The sequence below is a fragment of the Oxyura jamaicensis genome, chromosome 6, assembly GCF_011077185.1.
Source record: "Oxyura jamaicensis isolate SHBP4307 breed ruddy duck chromosome 6, BPBGC_Ojam_1.0, whole genome shotgun sequence".
Taxonomy (NCBI): domain Eukaryota; kingdom Metazoa; phylum Chordata; class Aves; order Anseriformes; family Anatidae; genus Oxyura; species Oxyura jamaicensis.
The window spans coordinates 7,373,065-7,399,916 of record NC_048898.1 but is presented as its reverse complement, the minus strand read 5'-3'; the positions used below and the strand labels follow the sequence as shown (position 1 = coordinate 7,399,916).

Below are 26,852 nucleotides of genomic sequence, written 5' to 3'. Positions count from 1 at the left end.
AAGAAAAACACTGGGGAAATCTTCTCAATTAGTTTAACCACATGAACACCAGAGACTGCTTTGGTGACAGCCTAGATGACATTATGAATCAAAGGCCAGCTGTTTGTCTAAGCATACACTTCCCCCACCCTAGTTGCATTACGAAGAGGTTTTTGGAAATTTAATTCAGGGTTGGGGAATCAAAGAGGTCAAAGAGAGAAAAACTGCTCCTACCACAGTTCTCACTCCTGATGCAGAAGGATCAAGAGGTTCTAGTTTTAGCTGAGAAGCTCAACTCCATGTCTGAACTAGGAGATGCCTTGCTGCAACGGAAAGTGAGCAAAAAGACTGAAAATGAAATACCTCATTACATGTGCCATTCCTTAACTTTTAATTTTGGTCAGAAATACACAAGCAAGAGGTGTTAACACTTCTTATTCCAGGCAAAAGCAGGAAATGCAAAGGCACACAGGACACACAGAGATACCCATAAATAAAGTTAAGGGCAGGACTAACTCTGGCAATCATTTAATGGGGTCTGCATAAGAGTGCATGGAGTGTTGTCCCAGCAATTTCTATACTGTAAGCAATAAAATGCAGCTAAATTAAAAGAACCTCTCTTAGAAAACAAATTCTTATTTAAAGACTGGAAGTAGTGATCAACAAATCACTTTACTCCATAAATTACTGTAGAAGTTAATTAAAATGTATCCTTTATGTTCAGTTTCTTTGGCATCCAACTTCCAGATAGCAGATTGTTTTATCTTATGATACATCCAGGCAGCGGTCCAGCTGTATTTTTTTTCTAGATAAATTGATAGAAACTGGAGGCAACCTTTTTGGTACACTGCCTCATACATCTATGCCATAAAGAAAAAGGCACTGGCATTACTTGGATTCAGATTTATGCTGGGGGCAGGTATCTAGAAGGCTCGTGTTCCAGTTGCTAGCATGCATCACAACTCATGCCGATGTGTCTTTCATCATAACCACTGCCTACCCTGGCTAGACTGACTCTAGCCCAGGAGTCCCGCATGTGTTGCCTTCGTATCTTCATTCTGTGGTCTAGACAGATCTATTCTCTAAGTATAAAAGCTCTTTAGTTTCCCCAAGTTTTCTCTCTGGATTGTGTACATGATGAAAGACACCTTGCTACTCTCTGATAGGCTAAACCAGACTGCAACTGTGTAAACTCTCTCAGAGGGATACTCCAAAAGGTCTATAGGTGCAAGCAGAACAAAGGAAATCTTTTTGGTTTCCCACAGCCCAGCTTCTCCTCCAGACCCCTCTAACCTCTCCTGGTCAACTCCAGATACCACATTCCCTCTCCCTACCCCAACACTCACACAGGCTCCCTCTCCCCCTGCATGACAGGGTAGAAGCTGACTCTGCCTTTGCCAGGTGTGTTCAAGGGAGGAGGAACTGGTTCTGCGGGAGAGAGCCACTCACCCCTGCACACTGCTCGCACACCTATCCTCTGTGCTCCAGCTTGGACAGAGAAGGCAGCCCCCAGCCCTGGGCAAACCCACACTTTGCCTCCATCTGTAGCCTGCCCTACAGCTACACTCACGCAGATCTCCTGATGTCAATGAGCTGGAGTTGTGTGTGTTAGGGTGAACTTGTTTCTGCTGCATGTCACATTAGAGCTATTTAGTACTGGCAATTGCTATATTTATAACACACCAGCAGAAAGTTAAGTGCTCCAAGGTCCCTGGAATCACACACCTGTCTTCCAGGATTACTTGTTATCAAGGTGCCAGACCCAGGAGCACCAAGTATGACAGGTCGTTAAAGCCTACAAGTTAAAAGATTCTGCTAAGTCAACACTCAAATGACTTATTAACTACTCATTTTAATATTTTATTTGAGTAGGTTGATTGCACATCGAAGTGCAGGCCTAACAAAGCAGCCACCTGCAGTGCAAAAGCATAAATACCTTTTTGCAAAATCACAGCAAAGCATCTGTGGTTCTGACCCTCAGTTCCACCTACAACTGACTCACATTTGCACTAGCCCTGGTCATCTTCTACACAGAAGTAGTCAAAATGTGTGAAAACTCTGATCCAGGCATGCTTTTGTTTCATACCATTATTTTATTTGCAGATGTTTTTTAAATACTCAGGTGGCTCCTACCCTGATGTACACACGTTATGGTGCAGCAGGTTTACCAGCAACTAGCCTCCTCCAGCCTCAGCTACCATGAGAGGGTATTTATTTCATCTAGTGCTCTCATCACTCAGCCGCTTGCCTGCTGACAGCTGTTACCAAACTGGAAAGACCCCAATTTTCTGGCAGAACTGCTTGGGAAAGCACCTCTTGTTTCAGGGAAAAAAAAAAAAAAAAAAAAAAAAAAAAAAAAAAAAAAAGAGAGAGAGAGAGAGAGAGAGAAAGAAACCATGGGTTGGCCAAAGGGAACAGCCTTGGTAAGTATGGGGTATTTGGTGAGGGTGCTGGATGGGATGCCCTCTGAGCGGTGACACTGTCTCATACACGCCAGTCCCTCAGCACACACTAGTGGGTCGATGTTTTTAATGGTGCTTGGGCCCTTTCACATCAGACACTACTGCAATCCAGCCACCAAAGCACAACACAGCAGAAGCCGGTAAGGGTTTCTAGGTGGATCTGCCCACACGTTTCTCCTTAACTAAAAGCACTCCCTGAGACTTCAAAAGGGCTCACACCCAAGTCCTTAATACTATCAGTGAACAGTTCTAGATGCTTAAGCACGGTTCTATGGCAGCATGGGTAACAACCAAATTTATAAATAAGATGAACTTTGTTTAGGGAGATATGGAAGGAAATAGGGACTAGAACACAAAAGTGGAGTGACTGACGCCATGATACAGAAAAGCAATACATAAGCAATGAGACTAGAAGGACACAGGAATTTCTCATTTTGTATGCAAAGAGTGTAATGTGTATAACCTCATCTTGATTAAAGACAGAATATGCTACTGCTACAGAAAATATTTTTATATACATAAATATATATATATATAAGTCCCAAGACAGTTCTCAGAAAGTCTAGTGGAACAGAGAGGAAATGTTTGCAATTTTTGCTTCACTGAATCACAATTGGATTTGCCATTCATATTCCCACTTTTCTTTATATTGGCTCAGGGGATCTCAAAGTCCTAGAAAAAAGGAGCAACCACTAAAAAGTGCTTCATCCACGTGGGGTTATTCTATTCAGACCTGATGAAGCTGCCATGGTGATAAGGGAAGATGGGCTGGACTTTGTTATCATTTCCTCCATTGCATCCCATGCAGCCTGCTAGAAAATATAAACAGATGAGGCTACAACCCCCAACAGTCTTGGCTGATTTGAGTAAATCTGCCCTCTGCTACTGCATGCCAAGCTGAACACAGTGTGGACAGGAAAGGATTCAACTAAAACAAATACTCTCTATACTACTAAACCAGGAAGTCTTTCCAATCTTTTCATGCTGTACCAGGTGTCTGTGATAAAAACTTTTTATTTCATACTGGTTGAATTGGGAAGAAATTCTGGGATTTTAAAATTTGTCTTCAACGTCTCAAAAACGTCTGAGGATAGGAATTCCTTTAGCCAGAAGTATCAACATAAACTTCTGTAAGTGCTTAACTCATCTTATTCCTCCCCTTCATAATTAAAAACCTACTGCATATGAACGTCTACCATCCAAATGTTCATTCTGGGGTACAATATGATAAATCAAACTCAAATATTTCAGAACAAAAAAAAGGAAATCACAGAAACGAGAATGTCATAGCATAGTTATCATCAAAAAAAGTGTTTGAAAAAATAAATTTCTTTGAAAATACCAGCTCCACAGGTCTTTTCAACTATACAGCATTTTCCTAATGTAAACTACTCTGATTATTATTTTTGACTGCTTGTCTTAAAACAAAGCTCATTACAAGTAGATTATATTGCAATTTAAAAAGAAAGGAAAACAACTTTTGCCAAGCACAGATTAAAAACTGCATCGCTGAACTCTGAGGGAGAGAGGTCTGCCCTACCTCACTGTATTTATAAGCTTTAAGAGGTCTACTCTAGTTTGTGAGTAAGTGGCTGAAATTTCCTGCAGTCAGACACTGAAATGACCTTTGGTAAATTGCTTACAGTTAAATGATTTGCCTTTGCCTTGTAGATTTCTAAGTAACATTTTTCACCGTGATAATGCAAATTCAGTGTCAAGTGGAACATTTCAGTATAAACTCAGTTATAGGACTTGTATCACTTTGCTATGGCTAAAAGCCCTCCATATTTAACAGCACATTTGTACATCTGAGATCAGAGTGATTCTAAGTACAATCAAAACTTTGTAGGCATACTGGCAAATATCATAAACCTATTTTGGTTGCATGTTTCTGGATAGGATTTTCTTCTTCCTCAGGGTGATAAAGCATGGAATAACCACTAATTATTATTATTATTATTTTATAATTCTAAAACGCATTTCATTCAAATCATGCCAGTTATGGCATAAAATGACAGCATCCATGAAAAGACTGTTTTGTACAGAAGAATTTGTGAATCGTCCAGAAGAAAGGAGACTTGTGTTGAATATATAATACTGACTTTGACAGGAAATCTATCTCTTCTAAGAAACAGAATATCAAATTAGCAAAGACAGTGCAGCTTGGCAATTAAGTTATGCAAGCAATGAACCTGGCATAAGTGGACTGAAGATTTCACCTCCTAAGAAACCTCCATGTCTGCCATAAGACAAGTGATAGCATGCATGACTTTTTCTGACTGCTACATGACTGACTTGGTGCAATGATAGGGCAGAAACATAGGCCTGTTCTTGATGTTAAGTCAAACTGGGCAGTATTTCAAGGGAAGATGCTGGAAACACCTGTGCACATCTTGACTTTTATTTTCCAACATCAACAATCAGCAAGGATGGCAGTGTTGTGGCTCTGCATCCATATTCATGATATAGCATCAAAAAATACAGACAGGTGAATTTTAACTGATCCTTCTGTTAAAGTAACTATTGCAAAGAAAGGGCATTGGCATCTTAGACAACACTGGTTTCCAGACAGATTGCACATAACCTTATTACACACAGATGGTTTCATGGTTTCTGACGTTATATAATTAACAACCTTTTGGTTTCAACCTACAGTTTATGAAGAGACACACCTTCCTTTTAAGTATTAATGAAGTGTTGTGCCCACCTAATGACGTATGGTGTCCTTTAAGTGCTCTGTGGACTTAGCTGGGACTTTGGCAAGGCAGTTAGTACAGGACTTTGCAATTCCTACCAACTCCGGTTAGCTGTGTTCTGGGAAGTTTTCACTGATGCCCCTGATTTTTGTGTCTCAGGCTTTCTTGCTTTAAATTGGATTGTATCTGCTTGAGAGATTTCTGGTGAGCTGGCAAAAAACAAATTGTCAAAAACAATTTTTCCTCAAGGGCATAATCCACTTTGATATATTTCAAAAAATATATTAAGTATTTCAGAACTGCCACTGACTGCTAATGCTTGTTTTTTTAAACCACCAGTGTCAGAGTTCAGCTTGACATTCCTTGCTTTGAAATTACTTGCCTTGAAATATAGATGAATGTACTATTTAAGTATGTTAAAAGAAGAAAAATCTGCAGTCTTTTAGCTGTCTGAACAAAATATTTAAAATGACCCAGTCCACAATAGGAATTAGTAAAAGAAGAGTTTTCATTTCAGAGATTCAGAACAAGTTTTCTTCCCATTTTGTAACCAGAAATCGCTTTTGTTTATAAAATCCAGCAAAACTTTTTCTTCCCAGTCCTATTGCTCTTCTCCTACCCCTTTGTTAATCTTCTTTCATACAACCTGCAAAATGTTGAGAACAGAGCCCATCTTTTATCACATATATAGATAGTGCTTATTACAAGCAAACAGGCTGACTTTAAGCCTGAACAAAGGAGAGATCTTCAAGAGGACCGTGTTATCCTTCGGGTGCAATGTTGCCTGCTACAATGATTCCCAAATTGTAATTTTCCTCATGTTACAGGAGCTCCAGAGCAGCAAGTTATGACAAGTCTAGATGTTAAAGAAGGAAGCCATCAGTTAGTACTAAAGGCTCCAGTCTTCCACCTAGGATGCGGTAGCACTTCAGTGCACTTGGGAGGCTGGAATAGCTGTCTGGTTAGAGTACAAACAAACCAGAAAGTGGTGTTGATTACTAATTTCCAGTCACTCAGGCCCAGCACTCTATAGGTACTGTAAAGCTCAAGTGCCTTTGCTGCAGTCAAGGTACTTCTGTACTTGAAGTAATTCTCTAGCTGGTAGAGTGACCCACTGTATGATGTAACTGCAACTAGCAGGCAATTAAGGTACCAGTGAGCCCAGCACCCCAGAAAATTCAATGATTTGATTGCTAGTATGCTCTTTCTTCTATGTACTTCATGTATATTATGCACCTCAATTGCAGCTGAGGACGAAACTCAGATAGTCTTTTCCTTATGTTTTCCAGCTAACCAATGCCTGCCTGAACTTTAAGTTCACAGCCTAGAAAAAATGGTCATTAAATTGTATTTGTCTATAGAAGATTTTCCTAAATGCTGAATGCTGCTAAATGCTCCTTCCTCTGAGTTTTGTTTTTCCACTGTTTTTTTTTCTTTTTGTTGTTGTTGTTTTTTTTTTTTTAATAATCTTTCCTGCTCTGGCATATAGAGCTCTGACAAAACAAAAACTTCATGGAAAAATATCAAATGAGAATCATCTCCTTGTAATGAGCCAAGCGTATGGCTGTTTTTCTTAACTTTCCATAGAGATTGAACTGAGCTCTTGGGTAAGAGGAAAAGCAATCACAAGTGTCAGAAAAAAAAAAAAAAAAAAAAAAAAAAAAAAAAAAAAAAAAACACCTTTCTCCTAACTGCTGCGTCAGTCTAATTCTGTGCTAGAAAAGCATAAGTTTCTCAGTGCCAATAGTTAGCAAAAGAAGCCACGTGAATTATTACTTAATGTCACTGGATTGCTGACATTACCTTTCTACAATATGTACAAGGTTTACATGGCAAGGATTTGATAGCAGGGGGGCTGCAGGGGTGGCCTCTGTGAGCAGAGCCCAGCAGCTGCCCCATGTCAGATCAGAGCCAGCTCCAGCTGGCTCCAAAGGGACCTGCTGCTGGCCAGAGCTGAGCCTTGAGCGATGCTGGTTGGGCCTCTGGGAGAGCACACTGAAGAAAGGGGAAATCTGCTGTGCTACAGAAGCTGGGAGAGAGGGGTGAGACATGTGAGAGAAGCAACCCCACAAACACCAAGGTTAGTGCAGAAGGCTTTTTTTCCATCATATTTTCTTCCTCTGTCTTTCTGAAGAGGGGAAGCGAGAGAGTGGTACAGCTGCCTACTGGTGTTGAACTACCACACAAAAATATAGAAGAGATCCCAATTCCAAAATGCTTATGCAGCCAAGCACACGGATAGACACATCTGGAAGACTAAGTCTGTAAAGCTCTGCAAAGTCAGTGCCTGTCCATAACCTGGGAGTATGTAGCTAGATCTCCCTGCCAAGATCACCCTGCCCTGCATGGAAGCCTACATGGTAAAATGGACTTGCTGTAGATCTCCACATCAGAAAGTGCACAGCTGAGTGAAGGCTGCACTAAGATGCACTGAGAAGAGTTTTTCTAAAGACCAGAACACAGTTGTGATCGAGGCACTGTGCAGGAGACTGCAGGCTACACAGACTGCCTCCAAGGCAATCAGAGCCTGTCAATAAATCCAATAGCCTGTGTGACTTCCCTATTCCTCCATCCCTACAGTCTGGTTTGGAGACACTTTGTATTCCCTGAATTGCCTCACTGCTTGAGGTACTCAGAGGCACAGAGTTAACAAAACTCAAATATGAGATCATGCAGCTCTGTATCTTTATGAAGAGAGGAAAGGGGGAAGGGAGAAGCAGAATGAAGAAAGGGCAGATAATGTTATTGCTTTACTGTGGGGCCTTCTGAAAGTTATTGATTTCCTCTCATAGCTTTCTACTGAAATCACAGCATGGCTTTCTGCCTGACTGAGATGCATTTTTGTGTACACACACTCCCTGGTGTCTCTATATTATCACATTATCCTCACATGCCAATTCTCAGCATCTCTGTCACTACTAGAAGCTGACACATAGGTTTCCTTTATTAAAAAAAATAATAATAATAAAAAGCTGCAACAATTTCCAGTCCAGCTTAAACTAAATCCATTGTTGCTGATTGTTATTCATAGTACCTTATTTCCAGCATCAAAATTCTCCTTCTCCTTGTTTCTCTCTCTTTGAGGGAAAATTATGTTTGCTGAGAAGCTGTGCTAAAGCTCTAATTAACATGTACTGCACTGTGCAAAAAGCACACCAGCAAACAGGCCTACTTTAAGCCTATTTTTTTAACCATATTACATTCAAGACATGCTCCCTCTGTTGCATAGGCACACAGTCAGTTTGGGCTTACTGCCTGCTTCAATTGCTGGCTGTTTCCCAGGTTTTCACTCCCTTCTGTCTTATTCTATAGCCATGGAGACAACAAATGAGCTATTTCCACCATCAAAAGAAGCTCCTTGCTGAGTCAAAAGAATGAGTCCTAGTTAGAGAGGAAAATGCTCTCGACACAGGTGTGCAAGTGACATCATAATTACAGTCAGAATAGATGGCCTGCAAATTGCACAGCATTTGTAATTAATAGTGCTCTATAACGAAGACTGCTCTGTGTGATTACAACCTAATAATGCTTCATAGCTGCATGAACAAAGCTTTATTTCACTGAGAAATGTAGATCAAATATTCACAGAAGTAATCCATCCTACAGTCTAAGATCCCTGAGTCATAGATTAAATTGTGGTTATTTAAATACCAGTCAAATTAAATATGTTCTTAAGCACTTGTTTTCCACAGAAATTTTAGCCAGGCTAATGGTAGCTGCAACGCAGAAACCTTTCTGCTGATCTAAAATCAGTACAGGGAGTGTTTGGTTTATATAATAACACAACAGCAATAATAAAAGAACATCTACTCACTGAAGGTGAATTTCAAATCCTATCAATGTTTTCACCACGCAGTTGGTTCATTCTTATCCTCCAGTGACCCCCTTGGGCTTCTGTTTTTTCTGCACATTGGTCCATTTGAGGGTTCCTGGGAAGCCATGTCTCTAATCACTTCATAGTCTGCCGCCCTCATTCTGTCCCTGAAACAGAACAAAAAACAGCTAAAGTCAGAAATATAAATTTGTTATTTTTACCTAGAAGCATACGTAAATACACCAGCCACTTTTCAGAAGTTTCTACATCCCAACAAGCATAGCTTATCTTCTCGTTCATGTACCCACTTTCTCCCACTCAGCTGACCAGGACTGACCTGTTTGGCTCTGAGTTTCATCCAGCAGGGTCCTGCCAGCACATGCTGGATGAGCAGCTGGGCCATGGTGACACCAGGTATGGTTGCTGCATATGACAGCAGCCTTCTGTAATTACTTTACAGCAGATCAATGGTTGAATTCTGCTCCACGCTCAGCTCCAGACCTTTGGTTTGTCCCTGGTTTCTGTTCTCACGTGTAGATTTTGAGACCACGCCCTGATTCCATCCCCAGCCCTAACCATCCTGGCCTGGATCTCTCCTTGCAAACTCAGTTTATCCTATCCATTTATTCCCATTTCCCATCTCAGGCAAGGTTAGTCTTGTCTTTTTTCTGCTAATATTGCAGGTTGTTTTGTCACCTTAGTTACTCTTTTTGCACTGTCATTAATAGGAATAAAGAAAAGACTTCCCATTTGTGTAAGAACACTTTCCAGGTGTTCAAGGCCAGGCCGGATGGGGCTTTGGGCAACCTGGTCTAGTGGTAGGTGTCCCTGCCCATGGCAGGGGGGTTAGAATTGGATGACCTTTAAGGGCCCTTTCAACCCAAACCATTCTGTGATTCCGTGATTTACCATTCAAAATAGTTCCTATTTTCCAACAGAAAATCTAAATGTCAGGAAATGGATCCCTGATGATACTGGTAACATACTCTTGCAATTCATGACAGTAACTTATACAAATCTTGCAGAAGCAATGGCATGTGTGTGCAAAAGAAATTGCAGGTAAGTTTCTCATTGCCCCTAAATAAGATCAAATAAGATCATTGTTTTTTTTTTCCTTTGCTTCAAACAAACATTATCTTATTCAGTTAAATAATTTATGGAAATAAGAGCAGCAAATCTTGCAAGTGAGAAATTGGAGCAGTTTATCCAGAATTAAAAAATATCTCCAAAGTTAAAAAAAAAAAAAAAAAAGAAACAAACACAAACTCTGACCTTTTAACATTCTAATTACCATTGTTTTCCTGCCGTCTGTTAGGAAACAGCTTGCATCCCATTTCACATAATAATGACAAAAATATTTCTCAAAACACCACACTATTCTTGCATGAAGAAAGTCAGTTTTAGATTTTAAAGATTCTTTCAAGTCTTGAAGGCTTTAATTAATCTATAACTTAGAAATCACCAAATTTACTGAATATTTTCTATCAGGAATCTTCATCTATCTCCAGTGCTTTATGGGCTGTTACCTGTTAAACCTAATTCTAAAAAAACTCTGTATGAGCAAAAATAAGATTGGAGCAGATTACATTTTGTATCACATCTTAGATATCAAATGAATTTGTTTCTTTAGTAAAAACCAGCTTACAAATCAGTTAATGCTGTGATCATTTATCCTTGTCCTCTCTTTTTAAACAGGGAAATCAGCTTCCCTGCCACCTGATGAAAGCATGCTGTTAGAGTTTCACCCCTTCTCTCACAGCATTTAGCCTTCCCTGTGTGCCAGCTCTGGATTAAAGCTGACCCTTACTTCTGGACTGAACAAATGACTGAAGATTAACAACAGTCATGACAATCTAAGTCAAACATATTCCACACAGAATTCCACTCGCTCTGGAAGAGTTAAATGTGAAATTACTTTTTTCAGTTGTTAACTTTCACTGTGAAATAGTCAAGTCATAAGAATTTGTATGCCATGGTAATTTATAAATTGCCTGATCTTATAACGTTAAGTTTAACAGAACAACTCCACACCTGTCCCCTTCCTCCCCAGAAACCACTTTAAGACTGCTGGTGCCAGAGTCCCTGCTAATGTCAGTTTTCAATACATCCATGGTTAATAAAACTGGGAAAATTTCAGTGTAAAGATGTTAGATATTTGCTCATTTCCTATTCAAATATTATTCTGATGAGGTCAGGGCCAAGTTGTACAAGGACAGTGAAACCTGCAGAATGATAACAGAAACATGCCCTGATATTTTAAGAAAGAATAATAACAATTAGTATTTGAACCACACAAAGTCACAGTGCCCCTGAGCTCTCCACACAGCACATCTCTGGACTATTCCCCACGATGGTTATTCAACAATCCTTGACGTTGGTAGCACAACTGCATCATGCACTAGCCCTTCATCCTCGTTTAAAGGCAGCTACTGGGAGAGCTAGACAGTACTGGCGAACCCAAGCAAAGACAACTCAATGTGCACCAGGCAATATAGCTCTGATTATGAATCAAGCAAATCCAACAACCTCTGAAAGCTCTTGGGGCTACCTGGCACCTTCCACGTTCCCACAGGAGTGTCTGTCTTTCCTCTGTCCCTTTGGCAGTATAAGAATACCCTCACTGAAGCAACAGAAGTCATCTAGGTCTACAGAAAGCCCCAGTAGAAATCTTCTTTGCACAGCTCATTGCAAGGAAAAAAAAAATATGACAGGGACTGAAGAAAAAAAAAAGGCTTATCTATACTAATTTTGGTGGTGTTATGACAACTCCTGCCAGCCTAAATTTTGGCTAAAACAGTTTTATATAGTGGCACAAAGTTAAATGGGATATGTGTGTCTGGCCACACTGAGGGATTAGTTTTGTCAGAATAAAGCCTTCTATTGCTGACTTAATGACTTGGCAAAAGCACTGTAAATAAAGGTAACACTGAATCTGCCAACTCCCAGCTTGTAAAGCTCCTCAACAACCAACAAACCACAAAAGTAATTATAGATAGTTAAAATGCAAAGAGCAGGAGACCATTTTCTAAAAGGCACAATTACTGTGTCCCTAGAGGCTGGGTTTAAGTCTACACCCTGAATTAATTTCCATTCATTTCCATCCGAAATTTGTTTGGCTTTCCCAAGATGCATGTTTGAGGTATTTCCTATTTATCTGAGACTTTATCATGAAAGAACTTGCAATACATATTTCAGTGACATGTTTAAGTCCCTCATTCCCATAAGGATTGGCAATAGTCAGCCTTCCGCGAGGCAGATTTCTAATCAGCCCCAAAGAGAGACCTTGTTTTAAGTACCTTAATTTATGTTTTTCAGAATCAATGGCTTTGCATTGTCTCCAAAAATTACTGCTCATTTGTAGGGGTATGTCAAGAATCCATGAATCTGTGGGCTGCAGTGCCTAAAGATGCTTCTGTGAACACCTAAACTTGTTTTCTGTACAAAAACATCAGGAATTACACCAAGTGTCTACAAGTACTACTATTCCTTAAAACATTTATTGGGTTCTGAAAAGAAAAAGGTAATAAAAAAATCAACATAGAAATGAGTTTGAACCCAGCTACATGTATGTTGTAGCAAAAGAAAAGGAAACGTGCGAGCCCTTTTATGTTGCCTATGCAGCGGAAACTGTAGAGTTTATGTGAGATCTGGAGAGTGCCCTTGCTCTCAGGAAAGATACACCAAAGGACAGGGAATGAGAAGAGACTATAATAATCCAAAAGTGACTAAAATTAAAGAATGTAAATAGCTATCAATTTAACTGCTGGTCAGAAAGCCTACAATGGGAAACTCTAGTTTCCTCTCTGGATTTGCATGCATCTGTGCATCTATTCTGCCCCAGTGCAGCTCGTGACTGCTGTGTCCATGCAGTCCCCAAGCCACAGCTGCCACACTGCACCTGCACTGCTCAACCTCCTGAAAGCTGCTGACCAAGGGCATTCACACCATTTAACTTTACTTAATGGGGCAGTTAAATCCCACTCTGATACCTGACTTCTATATACAGTCACTAAAAGAAAGGCAGGTTCCTGAAATGGGTTGTCTGAATCACCCTCCAGAAGCTTCATTTTCCTCCAGGGAGCCAGATTCTCAGGAACAATTCTAAGAACATCTTTTACTGTTTCACATTTTTGGCTCTTAGGTAGCAAATGTATCATTCTTTCACAATGGATAATTTATTCAGAGGCATTTTCCAAGTCAGAGGATCTTCTCTCAGCCTCAGCTGAGCTTCTTGGTAAATTTGGCCTACGCAAAACAGCAAATACAAGGAGGACAAAGCTGAGAAGTGTTCAGCTGCAACAGTAAAGAACCCTCTGGGGCTATCCAAACTCCTCCACCTCACTTGAACAAAAGAGAGTTTAAATTTATGGAGAGGAGGGAAGGGGTGTCTTTTTAAAACCTGGGAACGGATGGCTCCTATCTGCTCTGTAGTTTCATCTATAACTTTCCCAGGCCACAACAGGAGCCCAGACAGATGCTGATTTCGATAGTGGTTTGCACAGGTCCAGAGCATTTCTGCCATTCACAAACATGAATGTTGTGAGGTAGCTGAACAGGTTAGCAACCACAGCCATGCTGTTTTCACCTCCACACCCAGGGAACGCACACATGCATTCAGAGTGCCTCTAAACTATGATGGGATTACAGAATGTGAAATCTGCTGAGGCAGATTAAACATCTCCTACTAGAAAGACCTGAAAAAATACAGGGTATGCCTATGTATTGGCTAGAAGCTCTAAATTCAGTGGGCTTCAGCTTTTTTTTTTCTTCTTTTTATTAAAAAAAAAAAAAAAAAAAAAAAAACATAATTATTTTCCTTCAGACCTCCCAGTGTTAACATACTAATAATATCCATGCCTTTCTTAATTACCTTTCTCAGATCTCAGCAAATGATAGACCTCCAGGGATCCATAGACCATAATCAGAAAATGATCCGTTAATGACTTTGTAAAGCCAGACCTTTAAAGCAGTGGCCCTCCAAAGGAGGACATACTTTAATAACACTGAGCGTATTATATAATGGTTGCCTATTCTTCTATCTTACATAATAGAAATAACAACTAATGTCTGTAATCCTTTGCAACTCCATTTGTTTAAACTGCCAGAAAACCTGCACAAAGCACACCGGGGAATTCTGGGTCAGCAGAATGGTGAATCCCAGGCTCAGTAATTACACAACGCTACAGTATGCAAAATATACCTGAAGGTAACATTTATTTTCATACGGCTTCCTCCACCGGGAGGGTTACAAAGTGCCTCATGCAGAGCTAATCATTCATAGTTCAAGCAACCAGGGAAGGCACGGAATGAACCCTCATTTCAAAAGGAAAGTAATGTAGATTTTAGTACTGGAAGTTTTAATGGTAATGCACGCTAGAGAGAAATAGCACTTAGAAAAAATGTACTAATGATACTGTCTGTTCAACAGAGACATCAGAGCAACCATTTCTATTGCGCTTTTGATCCTGTACTCTGAAGGTGAAATTTTCAGCTCAGGGGCTGATGCACAAATTTTTATGTGGCTCTCATTAGCTATAGTTTGAAATTTTCAATGGTGGTGCACATGCTTTTGCTATACTCTATATGGAAGTAAATTTGAGGCAGATGAATCCTATTAAAAACAACAGCAGTCTAGAAAAAACAACTCATGCACCACTCAGGAGTTTATTTGAACTTCCCTCTGAAGACTTACAAGTGTTTTCAACCCAAAAGTGCACTTACCTAGAAAGTCACATAAAGTATGTTGCAGACATGCAAATCTGGTTTGTAAAATCAGGTCAAGGCAGTTATTTTGGCCAAAATTTGAAGGTAGCCTTCCAATGTTAGGACACTGACCTGTGAGAAAAACAAAGCCATGAGAATTCAAGACCACTTCTTAAGAGTATGTACAGAAACAGATTTTCAGGTGATAATCCTCAACACCAGGTGCCCAACTCACAAGGCAATGGCCAGCTCCTTTAAACCAGCACAGTGGTTTCGCTCTACATCTAGAGTTACACAGTTGTTCTAGTGCCAGTTGCATTTGCACAGATGGTAAGAGGGAGAGCAAGCGAGTGGTATAACATGGAAGCTCTTTTGTAGCAGCTTTCAGCATTCACACCTATGCTGTTGCACCAGGAGTACTAGAACAGGGGAGTAACTTCACAAAGGTGCCACAGTCTAGGCACAGGCATAATGAAGGGATTCTCACCATAGCTATTTCATTATGCAAGAGGCACTTCATTATGGGTTAGTTGCCATCACTCTCTCTGATAGACAGGAATGCAGAGGACCTCTGCTCTAATTGGTTTTCCTTTGCACTGATGAGTACCAGTCAGAGAAAATAAATACGAACTGTCCTCTGCCAATGGGGTATCTGCCACCTACCATGAGTTCATAGCAATAACATTTTTAGAGAGATTCACAATTGTTGCAGTTGCCTTTTCTTCATGTCCATCAACCTGACTCTCTATTAAGCTTAAACAAATATGGAAGGGAAAGAGGATAACAAAAGAAGGGTAGTGGAGATTTTGAGTCGAAGGCTGAACCTTTTTCCCCCAGTCTTTTGAAAACTCTGTCTCCACTCAGAATACCAAATATCTCTGCAAACATGACACACAAGGAGCACACGTATGCCATTTTGTGGGAGGCTCACATGGATACGTGAAAAGTTTCAGCTCCATAAACAGGGATTGATATTAACACACACATACAAACCAAGAAAAAAGAAGGGTCGTCTAAGGAGTACTTCCGAAAATTCACAGCAGCTCGAGGAAGCTCCAGTGGCTTCCCCGGCTATTCAGACACCTGCAAAAGGTTTGTTTTCACAGACCTCCTGTGAAAACCTGAACACCTTTTGCTCTGTGTTGCATATCATATTACAGAGCTTCTACTACTAAAAATAACACTTTTGCCTTTCCAAATTTTCAATTGGCTGAATTCTGACTTCCTAAAGGTCACTTCTCTTTGCAATTTTAACTCCACATAATACAGACAGAAATAGTACAGAACGCTTCAAGCCACCTGGCTCTAAAGTAAGAGAAAACTTAATCGTGGAGGTGGGAAAGGAAAATATTTTCTTGTAACACACTCCTTACTTCTTGTTCAGAATAGTGTGGGATAACCCGAAGTTTTGACAATGTATCTGCATTTGTATCTACTTGCGATGAGAGTTCCCATCAGCTCAAACTCTGCGTTATGCCTGGAAGTTCATTAATGATAATGTAGAAGCACTTTTTATATAATAGCAGTTCCTCTATAGAGAAACTTCATCCTTCCTCCGACCCTAAACAAGCCAACCAGCTTCTGTGCCTAAGTGGAGATAGGCATCTACAGAGCTCCAAGCTATGTCCCCTAGCTGGTGAAAAGCAAAGAGTTTGCTCCAAACAGAGACCTGGGATAGGTGCCCTAATTGTGCTCTGAAGGAGCCTCTCTCTCCCCATTCACTGCAGAGATAGCCAAAGTGAGTAAAATGAATAATGACGGAACAAAAGCATAAAGCAGGTCTCCATTCAAGAATGAATGTACTTATTTTACCTGAACTAGCTCAATCTCCCCTATGTACAGCCTGAATTATCTCCTTTAACACTGAAACAAACAGAGGCAGAACAGAGTTATTGCTTTCTTCCTGCTAAACAGTTAGGTGCATGCTGCTTGTTGGAGGAAAAGAGTCTCCTAATAGGATAATACAGTCTGGATTATATTAGTTTTGGAAAAATTGAGACGAGAAAGCCACAAAGACATAATTTTATCAGGAGACACAGGGCTGATTACTACAAAGTGCTGAGCATTTGCAGTTCTAGATGAAGTCACTGTGAGTTACATGTGCTTTTCAAAATGACCCCTACTGTCCTTCTGAAAAAGGTAGATTTTCCTACAACTACACATCATCAACTACACTGTTTCCTTCAATGAGTATTTTTAAACAAAGGTCTTTAAGATATGCACTCAATAATTCTAGCCATTCAGGCCTCTATGATGGCACAGAACAACAGTACAATTCTTCATAATCTATATACAGAATGCAGAAATTGTACAGCACTCCACGAACATGCACTGCTGCATATTCGTACAAAGCAACAGCACTGTGGAGACATTTCTCCAGTGAAGATAGATTCTCTGACCAATGTAATGAAAAGAAAATTAGGAATAATGAAAAGATCAATCATACAAAATTCAAAGACTTTCAGGTATTTCTCAAATTAGAGATCAGAGGAAAAGTGTTTTAATGTTGCTGGAATTTTCCAGTGTGCCTAAGGGGCCAGCACACTGCTCCATAAAATTTAACAGGACCAGCTCTATATGCTTGGTTCTGACAATGGCACATGCTCACGCCTAGGAGGCCTTCATGTCACGGTAAACAAAGGAACACACTATGCTAGCTGCACCAAACAGTGTGCTTGGAAACCTGTCCTATTACCATATAGTGAAAATAAAAGTACTGCAGTATAAAGGAACAAGATAAAAACTTGGAGATTGAGAGCACTCTTGAAAAAACTTTGCATCTGTGCCAAAGGAACATCTCTGCTGGTATCATCCCAGACGGGAATGCAGAGCAAATAGGATGAAGAGCAAAACGCACAAATTCTAGAAGAAAGTCCATCAGTGATACTTACAGTGACTCAGACTGTGAGCCAAGAAGTAAATAGAAAAATAGACTCATTCAGCTTGGGAAGGGCCTCTAAGGTCATCTAGCCCAACCTTTAACCTAGTACTGAAGTCCACCACTAAACCATCCTAAGTTCTAAACCTACACGTTTCTGGAAGACCTCCAGGGATGGTGATTCAATCAATTCCCTGGGCAGCCTGTTCCAATGCCACACAACCCTTTCAGTGAAGAAATTTCTCCTAATATCCAAAATAAACCTCCCCTGACACAACTTGAGGCCATTTCCCCTCATTTTATCACTTGGTGTTTGGGAGAAGAACCCGGTCCCCACCTCGCTACAGCTTTCTTTAAGGTAATTGTAAAGTACAGTAAGGTCCCTTAGCCTTCTCTTCTCCAAGAGAAGATCACACAAATGATGTTCATTGTTCTAAATGCAGATTCAACTTTGGGTCACAGGGAATATGACATAAGTATGAAAAGGAAAACAACATAAGGGCATGACGGTGACCTTTTGCCAGTGTACAACTCTCATAAGTAGCATATCTGCAAGTAATACGCCATGGCCAGTGGTGTACAACTCTCACAACGAGTCTACTGTCATTGAAAAAGAAACACAGCACTTGAACTACTGTGGCTTCTCTTGGCCAAAGCATTCAAGGAAGCTTCAAGAAAAGAGTTTTCCTGAGCAGATAAAAAGAAAATACAAAATCACTACCTATCTCACAGATCTGCTGAGAATCTGGGGACAAGGACTGAAGCGCAGGCAGGACTGAGTTTCCTTATTATCAGAAACAGGAAACGTGGCCAGTTGGAAAGGGCATGTGCCTTAAAAGGGGCCCATGTTTATATTGCATTGAGTAGAGGTTCCATGAGAGCATCACAACTGGTACTCTTAGACAGAGGAAACTCAAATTGTGCTCCCTCTGAAAAGTAAAACTAATGTGCTTAAGCATAAAAAATTAAAATAGCACAGTCTGCAGGACAAAACTGAAGTATATCAAGGAAACTCTGAAAGGAAATTTACCTCTTTACAACTCTGAACAACACTAAATGGTAAGATTTTAAAAATTAACGGTCAATCCCATGCTTTCTCTGAAAGAGACATATGCCATTTCATGACACCTATGTAAACTCCTGAGTATGTCTAACTAGCACATTTCCAGCAATTGCAACGTGCAATAGTTTGCAGTTCTGGTGTGCATCTGTTCTGTTCAATGTTTTCAATAGCTGACTATATCTGAATTTTATTTCCTATATGCACTTGTGTCCTTGGTACCCTTAATGCCAAAGTCACCACTGAAATCTTGGCAGAGGCTAAGTTTTAAGGTGGAGTAATTCATCAGTAATGCAACCTGTTAGAATTGCAGATAAACTGCTTAAATGCTCGGCGCATTTATGCAAGTTGAATATAACAACTTCTTGTCATTGACTTATCCTTTGCCAACCAGTTAAGCCCTCTGGAAAAAAACACAGGATTTCATCAAAAAACTACTGTGATTCCATTCGGCAATACAACACTCGTGTGTGAGAGTAAACGGTACTTTCACGGGCATTCTTCCTTACCCTGAAAGGGGAAGGAATACAGATCATTGGCATGGGGAATTTTTATTAATTACTTTATTTCTTGGCTTCACAAAAACATTAATTCATTGAATTCTTAGAGTCAGACTTACTGATGAAAGGGTATCACCCTTTACTGTACCATAAAGCGCTTCCTGCTGCCCTCCAAAGGCACTGCTCTAAATTAAAAGATGATTAGACCCTCTAAGGTGACTTTGTGAAACAGCAGTATGTGTTTACTTTCTCTGCCTTCTAAATCAACCTTGCTCAATTTAGAAGAAAAGATGGTCTTCCTAATTACTAGCCCTGAAAAATTCAAACAGTTTTCTGAGTCTCCAACTGAGTATTTAAGGCTTGTGTATCAGTAACAACAATAAAGATGGGGAAATAGTTAATGATTCTCAATGACGACAGCAAATAGTTAATGATTCTGTGAGCTACCTGCAAGCAGAATAGACTCCAGCTCACTCATCCACAGCTGTGCTGAATCTGCAAGGCTGACTAATAAAAAGCAGTAAAAGTTTATTTTTGTCACCAAAACGATCAGGCATAATTCAGAACACACAGATTCTTCAGAGCTGCTCTGCCAGAAAGTGACTTATCTGCAGCTTAATTTCATACAGCAATAAGCCAAAGTTTTTCCTCAAACAGCACCCGTTATAGGGGAAAAATGTCAGCATGGGCAACACCTCTCCCCAGGATGAGAGGCTGACTGGTTTTATTCTAATGGAGTTCAGCATAATCCCTAGTGGTTGGCTTCAGCCATGGCCAATGCAAATGGCTCCCTGTCCTTTGGCAAGTCTTAAATTCCACTCCAGAGCTAAAGACTGACCTGCAACTCCAGCAGGCCCAAGAGGGAACCTGCATTCTTCCACATGAAAGAAACAGAGTTAAAAGCAGACAGCACTGAGTCACCAGTTACTCCCCAACTGAGGGGCGCAAGTTTTCAAACCTGCTTTTCTACCACCAAGGCTCAACACGTTGGCTGTCACAAAACTGGTCTTAAGAAAAAAGTGAAACTGCGAAGCTGAAAGTGCAGCATTGATTGGATTGCACTTCCAGACACTGCTAGCAATTGCTGGGAACTCAGCACTCACAGGAATCTTGGTAGCTGCCACTGCCCAGAACAAAACACATTACAACCGTTTTACAATTACAACCATTTTCTATCTGCCCATCAGAAGTCACAGGATTATTTTCCCATGACACTCCTGATCTAACTTTGTCTCATGCTGCTTCTAGAAGCAGGAGACAAGCTTCTCTTCACAGTTTAGACATAGCTGCTGGGCAAGCATGCTGCTGAGTGGAAATTAAAACTCCACTAAATAGCCATTAAGTTGGGAACAATACAATTTTAACAAATAAATACAACACTTATTCTACCTTTTTCTACAGCTCACTTGTGTACCCCAACAAAAGGCACATGTTTCTTGCTCATACAAACTCTTCCACATTCAAATATACCCCAACCTGATTCCACATTGGTGCTTGCGTCAGCTGGCTGACATACTTTGAGAATGCTTTTCTTTAACCCAGCCTACAGGAAATACAATCCACATTTCCATGTGTCATGTAAATGGAAAAGTATTTCCAAAAAAATCTGCTCTTTTGTTTTTGTTGCTGATGTCTGAAACAAAGGGACATGTGGAATGGAACACATGGAACAAAATGAGGTAATTCAAGATTTTTCTTTGTTTTGACAATTGTAACAAAATTCACACATATGCCATTATTATATATTTTTTTTAATTTACCTGACATTCTACCCAATTTTAGAGAAGACAACCAAAATGAACTACTAACTATTATAACACCATTAATGAATTTCACATTGACTTCAGCCCAGACCTGCATATTCACTGCTCTGTCTTCAGACAAGGAGATCTGTTTAACTTTATTCATCACCTTGGAAGGTATTCCTGCTGCCTCAGTTTTAGGATGCCAAAAGATGTCCTGTGTAAAGAGATTACTTCCCACATGATCAAGGAAAGAAAAAAGTTCTCCTGAAGGGTATTTCAGAGCATTCAGAGCAGGAGCTCTAAGTAGGCCCTCAGAGTACCCCCTCTGATAACACTCTTTTCCCCCACTGAGTAATCAGAGAGAGTAAAAAGACTAATTTCTGTTGAACACGAGCCAGCAGTGTGTTTTGGCAGCCAGGAGGGCCAACCTTACCCTGGGGTGCCTCAGGCACGGCTCTGCCAGCCAGTCGGGGGAAAGGATTGTCTCACTCTTCTCTGTGCTGGTGCGGCCTCACCTCGAGCACAGTGTGCAGTTTTGGGCACCACAGTGTAAGATATAAAACTGTTAGAGAATGTCCAAAATGAGGGCAACAACGATGGTAAATGGTCTTAGAGAGCAAGATGTATGAGGAGCGGCTGAAGTCCCTTGGTTCGTTAAGCCCAGAGCAGAGCAGGCTGAGGGGAGGCCTCATGGCAGCCTGCAGCTCCCTCACGAGGGGAGCGGAGGGGCAGGCGCTGAGCTCTGCTCTGGGGACAGCGACAGGACCGGAGGGAATGGCATGGAGCTGGCAAAACAGAACATTTTGTTTGTTGAAGCTTTTCCTGATATTTCAGCCTTGAATTCAATCAAAATCAATCTATTTGCATAAAAAGCCCACTTGAAAATAACTTTTAAGAAGTGTCAATTTGTCAATCCTGGAGGTGAAGCATTTTTTATGAGCAGAGCAGATCTCTCATGAGCAGAGGCAGTAGAAAACTGTCAGCACAGTCACACTTTCAGTGTACTTCATAAATAACTGGCACGGAATGACCACCAAGTGATGGAAGACCACCTAAAGAGATATTGAATTCATTTCAATATCCTCTGAAACCCTGCTGTCTCCACTTAAAATCGTAAGGCAGGTGTAAATATGTATTAGCATAGACTGCCCTTTACTAATAACTGGAATAAAACCAGTGATATTTGCCGTAGCATTTAACTGGCAATTAGCTTTGCAGCGATTACAAGCTACAGAACTCCTATTGCCACCCTGCAATGTATGGGACAAACATTATGGGACCTTACAATGGAAACTTTTTGTAACTCGTGTTAACTTCCTGGATTGCTATAGTGAAGAATTAACGCAGTAACTTCATGGGAAAATGTACCAGCCATTATGCACTGAACAATAGCTCATGCAGTTTCAGACTTGCGAATATGCTCATCCAGCAAAAGCAATTAAACACACGCTTAACTTTAAGTAGTCCCAGTGGAACCTATTACATTTAAGAAGTAAGCAGCAATCATGAAGGAAAATGTTATTCATCCTTCTGAAACAATATTTCTATAACTAAATGTATTTTGCAAGGCCATTTTTGAAAACCAAGGCACAAAGCACAGGACCTTTCACACTTAAAACTTTCTCTCATGATGCACTATTGCAGTTCATGAACATTTTACCTAATGGCATAATCCAGCTAGAACCTTACATCTCAGACGCTACATTTCAATCAAATGGAAAGCTGAAAACTTGAAGTCTGCCTTATTTATTTCTTCATGGCACCAGAATGACCTGTAGGCCAATGACCTGAACAACAAACGGTTTTACTCTAGCCGATGTTTTTATAGACCTCTTGCAGCCACCAACTTTCAGAGCCAAAATATATGGAAGGAGTGTTATGATGAATGCTATATTCTTCTTCCTACAGAGGCAAGGGTTGTGACAATTAAGCTCTAGATGATTTGCAAGGCTTCATGTTAGTTATGGAAAAAAATGCTATTATTAAAGCATCCAGGGCAAATATACTTTACCTGAAGAGTAAACACTTTATAATATTTATTATTTTTCATTCTCACAGTGAATATGACCTATTATTTGAAAGTCTCTGAATGCCAATACTAATTGCAGACTTTAGACTGGATTTGTTTGATCCATTTCTTTTTTCTTCCTCTAGTGGTTGAAAACCTCCTCTGGGTGAGTTTATCCAGAACAAATACACTTTTTTTTTTTCCTTCCTAACAGAAGAAGTAGGACAAAAGTCGTATCAGGGGAGTGGGTAGTCCAGAGGTTAAGCACCAAGAATCTGTTGGTTACAGATGTCTTGGACCAGTGCTGAAAAGACTGGGTCCTATAACTGAGGCAGCATGTATACCTCTGAAGCTTGATCAAAAAAGTTGACAGATAGCCTTCCTTGCCTGGATATTCCTCCACATCCCCTCTTCCAAAAGCTGGTGCAGTCTTTCCACTGCTCATTCATGCCCTTAGTGCAGGGCTCCAGGCTTCTCCAGCCAGGACTGTATGTGTGCTCTCAGCATTTTCCAGGATCTCTTTCACTTTTCTGTGGCAAGAACTACTGTGCTGAAGAACTGGGGACACGGTGTGAAGACACCTCATTTAATAATGAATGAGAGACGAGCACCATGATAGATGAGGCACTAAGTGGATCAGCTTCCCTAATAATACACCAACCCAAACCACATGATTTTTCCCCCCCACATAGCTCAGCTCATCATGCATAATTCTATTTTTTGATTCCTTTGAGAATGAACCACTGGGGGATATATAGAGGGTGGTAAGTTGACATTTCTCTCATAGGAATTTTCTGGTAATAGCAATTGGAGAGAATACTCAGGACTGTATAAAGTTTTTAGTCTGGGTTATATGAGGTGATAAAGTCAGCAAATTTTATGCACTGGATAGATCACACACCCAGCAGTAACGTTTGGTGAGAACTGAGATATTCAAAGATCATTCTTTTGGCTGTCAGATGAGTCAGGCCTACAGCAAGATGTCCACTTTGATGGTGTGACAACACGTCCTCACAAAACATCCCTTCTACTCTGCACTGCCGAGACTCCTCCCTGGTGCCCCCTCTGCATCCCAGTGCCAGTCCTGGGCAGCGTCAGCACGAACAGCAGTATGGAACAAAGGACAACTTCCTTGGTTTTCTATTATAATTTCTAACGCATCAAACTTGCATAGGTTCTACTGAGTTACAAATCAAGTCCGGAGCATTAACAGTCAGATGCTACTACAGTGGCTTGATCTTGCAGGTGAGCGTAGCCAGTTAGTGACCCTTGTGGCCCTCCCCATCTGGGCAGGCAACAGAAAAAAAAACAGAAAGAAAAACAGACAACTGCCTGATAACCAGCTCAGGATTTTGACTTACTAGGAATCACATGTACTACTAACCCAGAGGACACAGGGCGACAACCTTAAAGGCAAGGGTGCTTAGAGCTACTGCTCCTCACATGTGACAGACCTGATTTTCCACTCCTGGTACAGCACATCTCCAGGCTTTTTCCCACTCTCTCCTGCCTTTTATCACATTTTAAAAGGTACTGAGTCTCTTAATTAGTGTCGAAGAAACCATACAAACTAGCTGAAAGCAGCTTTTCTGCCACTGATCACTGACAAGCTATTAGGCCTGACATTTCCTTCAGCACAGTATTTCTTTGATTAATGCAGCTGCACAATTATTATTTTTTTTTTCAAAATTTGTATAATACTCTCCCATGATAGAAATTGATTTAGAAATACAAGGCAAAGACTAAGAAGAGGTGGACTTTCAGTACAGTAAAAAAAGGTATAATGAGGTTCACAGTCACAGCCAGGGAGGCTGTTATACTGGTTGTGAATCTTGGACAGTTTATTACTGACTAAGGTAATAGGATGGATCTCTTAAAAGGCAGAGAGGGCTTAGCAGCACTTTCCTGTGATGGGAGCCTGCTGCTTAAATGGTTTAGAGGACAGAAGCAGCTTTCACTTGTGTGCAGCCATGACTGTGTACAGCAATTCTTCTCATCAACTGGACTATGAGAAGGTGGTAACTGGTACGACAGATCCCTTGTGGGAACGGCGACACTCAGAAATCACCAGGCATTACTACAAGAACACAGCATGCATCAGGCTCCTAGCCTGACATTTATCTAATGCATCCTCTAATTCCTCTCCCTTCCTGTCTACTGCCAAGCTTCTTTTCTCCTGTCTTCCACCTCACTACCCCCCATCCCACTCCAGTGGCAAATAAAACACTGATCAAGTGCTAGGACACCGTAAGAGCAGATCTCCCTCCTTTTCTGCGAGCTGAACCAGGACTTCAAAAATAACTGCAGCACTCTCTAAACCAAACTTCACACCAATCCCTAGGACACTGCCTACATACAAACCATGTCTTTATGGGCCATATGTTCACAACCCTTTTTGTCCTACTACTGCCCTTCCAATGGCAAGGCTGGAGGCAAACATCTGCCCTACCTGCTGCAGTCACACAGCTCACAAGGCGTTCAGGATTCTGGCTCCTTTCTCTTCACAGCCAAGTTAGCTCCTTTCCTTTTCTTTTGCATGTCTGACTCCAGCTCAGCATAAAATGGTATACAAAGGCTGCCTTCTTGACTGATCTGTTCAACAAGCTGTCCCAGCTCTCTCTTACGTGAAACTGCCAACACTTCTTCAAAGGACTTGCACAGAAATAAAGCCCTTCATCACAGTTTCAATCTGAATTATTAAAAATGTTGCCTTTTGTTTTATTTATCTTGTTGTTCTCTGCTGAGTCAAGCGGCCTCAAGCTATCTACTCCAAAGCTTGACATACACTCAAGCCTCCTTTGAGCAAAACAGATTTTCTTGTCTTGATGCTTATATACATGAAATATAACAGAAACTTCACAGAAATTCTGCACTTTGTGTTTTCAAGTCTGAATGAATTTGCAATATGAAAAATTCCACCAGAGGGTTTTAGTCTGGATTTTTATTTACAGCTTTTCTTTGGCAAGAAGCCACCACCCTCTTTCCATGTAATCATGACCCCATCTCCAAAATCATCAGCTGGAGGATATGTTGGACTGAAAAAAGGGACACCTGGTTGTTTGTTGTATCTGAAGTTTCCTATATGGATCACAGTAAAACCCAAACTGTTTGATGACTTCATCTAAGGTACTTGAGGAAATAATCACACATGACCTTACAGTATGTGTCCATCTATCCTTGGGCTCTCCATTCCTTCCTTTCCTCAAAGGGAATTTTTAATCCATTAATAAATTTGAAATTTATGCACTTCTAAGAAGTTGTATGAAAAAGGCAGCTACAGAGGGAAGAGTCTTCTTAATTGTAAAATCTTAGACAAGGAGGAAGTTTTTGTTCCCTACATACTACAGATATGCAAGCTATAAAATCAGCTCACTCCTCAGTAAATGCCAGAAAATCTAGTCCACACGAGTGATTGAATGGGAAACCAATTTTAGAAGAACCAGGTTTCACTAGTCCCACTGGTCATCAAGCTGTGTGTCTGAGAAAAGTGACGCAATGTCTGATGGGCGGGTATGCCTGGCACAATGCCTAGGAACGGGGATATTACCTAGAGACAGACTGGTTCAAATTCCTTTTTATGTCAGCACTGAAAGTGAAACCTGTGTCTTTCTCGTCCACACTGGGCCCTTGCCACCAGGCTTCTACCTGCTCTTGTGCTACAGTGTCTGTTATTTTCATGCACTTCTGAAGCTGTGTAATTTCCTGGGCACTAATGAATTTCCATGAAAGGTTTCAGACTCAGTGAATCAGATTTTTCTGAGGAAAAACGACATTGACAGAAATTTCTCTGCCAGTTGTTACACTGGATAACCCTCAGCAACTCAATTCACCTGTTTCCCCCTTTTGAAACAGGGTAATAACACTGACCTCTTTCTCATAACATTCTCTAAGATCGATAGGCAAAAGCATTGCTTAAGGAGAAGTATCATTATTACTATGATTCCAAGCATCACAGAGATGATAAAGGCAAAGCAAAACACTATGATATCCACTGAGGTAACAAAATA

The 26,852-nt window shown here is 40.6% G+C and overlaps 1 long non-coding RNA gene across 1 annotated transcript in view; it reads right to left on the bottom strand.

The window, feature by feature from the left end:
• Positions 1–5,153: 5,153 nt before the first annotated feature.
• Positions 5,154–26,852, bottom strand: part of LOC118168745 — a 33,792-nt gene continuing 12,093 nt past the window's right edge. Inside the window, exons 2-4 of the long non-coding RNA XR_004751769.1 lie at positions 14,673–14,786; positions 8,952–9,139; positions 5,154–5,346 (exon numbers count right to left, since the gene is read on the bottom strand). This is a non-coding gene — a long non-coding RNA (uncharacterized LOC118168745). The remainder of the gene's footprint in view (positions 5,347–8,951; positions 9,140–14,672; positions 14,787–26,852) is intronic.